Below are 2947 nucleotides of genomic sequence, written 5' to 3'. Positions count from 1 at the left end.
GGATTAAAGAATTATCAGCAATGAAAGGACCCAAGACAACCCCAAGGAACTCATAATGAAAAGCGTTATATACAGCCATAGAAGGAACTGTCAGAGTATGAATGCAGATGAACTGTGTCATTTCTTACCTTATTTCCTTCGTGAGTTTTTTTCTTACATGTGTGATATGTGTTTTCTTTCATAACATGAGGAACAGGAAAATTTGTATTGCATGACAGCATTAGAATAACCTATATTAGGCTGTTTGTCACTTGGCGAGGAGGGGGGTGAGAGAGGGAGGGAGAGAACTGGGTTTGCAAAATGTCAGAAAGCAATTGTTTAAAAAATTCTATATATAATTGAAAAATAATAGAAGAAATGAGTTCATAAAAAAGAGTGAATGACCAGTGTTTGCTTTGTCAGCATATATACTAAAATGAAAATAATATAGAAAAAATTAGCATGAACCCTGTGCCAGGATGACATTCAAATTTATGAAGCATTGCATAAAAATAATAATGAAAACAGAGTGAATGACCAGTGGATCATCAAAACAAACACTAACATGTTCTCTCTCTTCATATCCAGTGACATTTAATAAAAAAATTAATTTTCAGAAGTATGTTCTTGACACCTTGAAAGGTCATTGGTCAAGGCTGGCAATCTATAGTCACAGGGCCAAATCAGGCCCATGATCTGTTTTGGTTCAGGAAAGGAGTTCAGAATGTTTTCTATATTTTTAAATAAAGTTTTATTGCATTTTAAAATGTTAAAACTATTCTTAGTATGGAGCAGTACAAAAAATAGGCAGTAGTCATATTGACCAGTGCTATAGTTTGCCAACTTTTATTCTTGGTGATCAAAGAAAGCTTCTTAATTGTCATTGACTCTACTTAGCAATTTAGGAGGAAAATAGACTCAAACTTCTTAGAGATATTTCAATAACAGGAACTAAAATAAAAGCAATTTTTTTATTCTGCTTTTATTTACTTGGGCTTTTCAAAAAAAGAACACCTTGTTCCCTGAGTATTCTCTTGAAATAAGGTTTTATTCTATACATCTTTTTTCTTACTAATTGAAGAAGATAATTCAAATCTACTTGGAATATAGTACATGGCATAGAGGAAACAAGGTCTCATACTCTGCCTATAAAGCAAAAAAATTATTAAAAATGTGGGTGATTATTCTGAGTGTAGTTGGTATAGATATCAGATCTGCATCACCTACAGGCCATCTTTCCTCCATAATGTCCTCAAATGTCATTTCCAAACTCATGTTATCCGTCATATTTTTCACCAAAACACCATTTCCACCCAATATGAACTTTTCCAAGTTATTTCTCCCAGCTATCGAAAGGAAGTTTAATTAATGTGAGTCTAATGAAATAAACAGGAATATAAACATGTTCTTTATTTTTTAAAAAACTTATTTGCAGATTATCTACAGCTTTGGCTCATCCTGCTTTAAAACTTAAGTTTCTTTACATGAATAATCAAATGCGGAATAAAACAGCTGTGGATCATGACTAAGCTAGGAGGTTCTTTCTTTAATTCTCCATTTTATTTGACTATGTAGACAAAACTTAAGAAAGGCATAGGTTTTTCAGCATTAAAAAGTAGAGTAGAATGTCCCCCTATTCCCTGCAACTTCCCTGAATCACAGTTACATATCTAAAAGCTAAAAGAAATCTTAGTAGTCATCTAGTGCAAACCAGTATTATAGAGTAAACTAAGTTAGAGATTTTAATCAGTAACTTTCCATTGTGCAGCTGAATTGTCTATGGAATTCATATTACCTACACATTTTGCATATTTTAGTGAGTTCTATGATGATTAGATTGAGTGTATATTTGAAGAGTTTGGAAACTGTCCAGGATACCCATTTCTTGTATTTATTTGGCAAAATTTGGTGTGCATTCATCAAGATAATTGACGATATTTGGGCATATTGCTCCCTAGACCTTCCCTCTGCAGAAGCAAAGTATAACACATAGTCACATTCAACTTTTGGCTTTTGAAGTCTCGTTTTCAAAAGACCTAGTTGTCAGATGCACATGTTATTTTTAAACTTCATGTTATTTGTTTTTGTAGTGATTTCTTTCTTTGATTAGTGCCACAATTCTTTATTCACATCAGCTAGTGAAATAAAAGTCAGTTACAGAGATGGGGATGGGGAAACCCTTCAAGGAAACATTGATAGAATTGGGATCATGGAACATATTAAAGACTAAGTTAGATGGTTTCCAATCTGGCCTCTTTTGTGGTTCAGTGTCAAGAATATGACATTTGAAGTCAGAAGGTGTGAGGTCAAATTTCAACTCTCTTTTAATGTGTGGACTTCAATGCATCTCAGTTTCATCATTTGGAAAATATGGGAATTATATTAAATAACTTTTAAATCTCTGGGCCTATTTTTTCCCTCTACTAAAACTATTTTCTCCAAGATCATTAGTAAACTAATTGCCAAGTCCTGCAGCTTCTTCTCAGACCTCTCCTTCCTTAAACTTTCTGCAGCATTAAACATTGTCAACTTTTATCTTTTTACTTAATACTGAAGAAATTGAGGCTGAAAGGAGTGAAGTGATGGCCGATTTTTCTACAATACTCAGCTATCTCTCAAAATATTTACTGATTACCCCCTGTCTTTTGTAATCCCTCTATTTCCTCTATGCCCATTTCAGGTGCTACCTTCTCCTTGAAAGTTTGACCTTCAGCCTCTCATCCTTAGCTACTTATTACACATTTTAAAAATAGATTTTCTAGAAATAAAACTCATGGTGCCCAAACTAATCTCATCCTCTTCCTCCTAGCCCTTCCCTTTTCTCAGATTCTTTGTTTGATTCAATGGTACTATCAAACCGCCAGTCTACAAGCTTCATAATCTCAGTGTTATATTGTATACTTCACTCTTACCTCCCAGCCTAATAAATAGTCAAATCTTACCGTTTCTACGTACATAGTATCTCTAC

The 2947-nt window shown here is 33.7% G+C and overlaps 1 non-coding gene across 1 annotated transcript; it reads left to right on the top strand.

Moving 5' to 3' along the window:
• The first annotated feature begins 390 nt into the window (after positions 1-390).
• LOC123243408 lies at positions 391-493 on the top strand. Its single transcript, XR_006505941.1, has one exon. It is a non-coding gene; the product is annotated as a U6 spliceosomal RNA (small nuclear RNA).
• Positions 494-2947: the final 2454 nt, after the last annotated feature.

Source organism: Gracilinanus agilis, chromosome 3 (assembly GCF_016433145.1).
Source record: "Gracilinanus agilis isolate LMUSP501 chromosome 3, AgileGrace, whole genome shotgun sequence".
Classification (NCBI taxonomy): Eukaryota; Metazoa; Chordata; class Mammalia; order Didelphimorphia; family Didelphidae; genus Gracilinanus; species Gracilinanus agilis.
The sequence above is the reverse complement of the archived record's forward strand: the minus strand, read 5'-3'. Positions and strand labels throughout refer to the sequence as shown.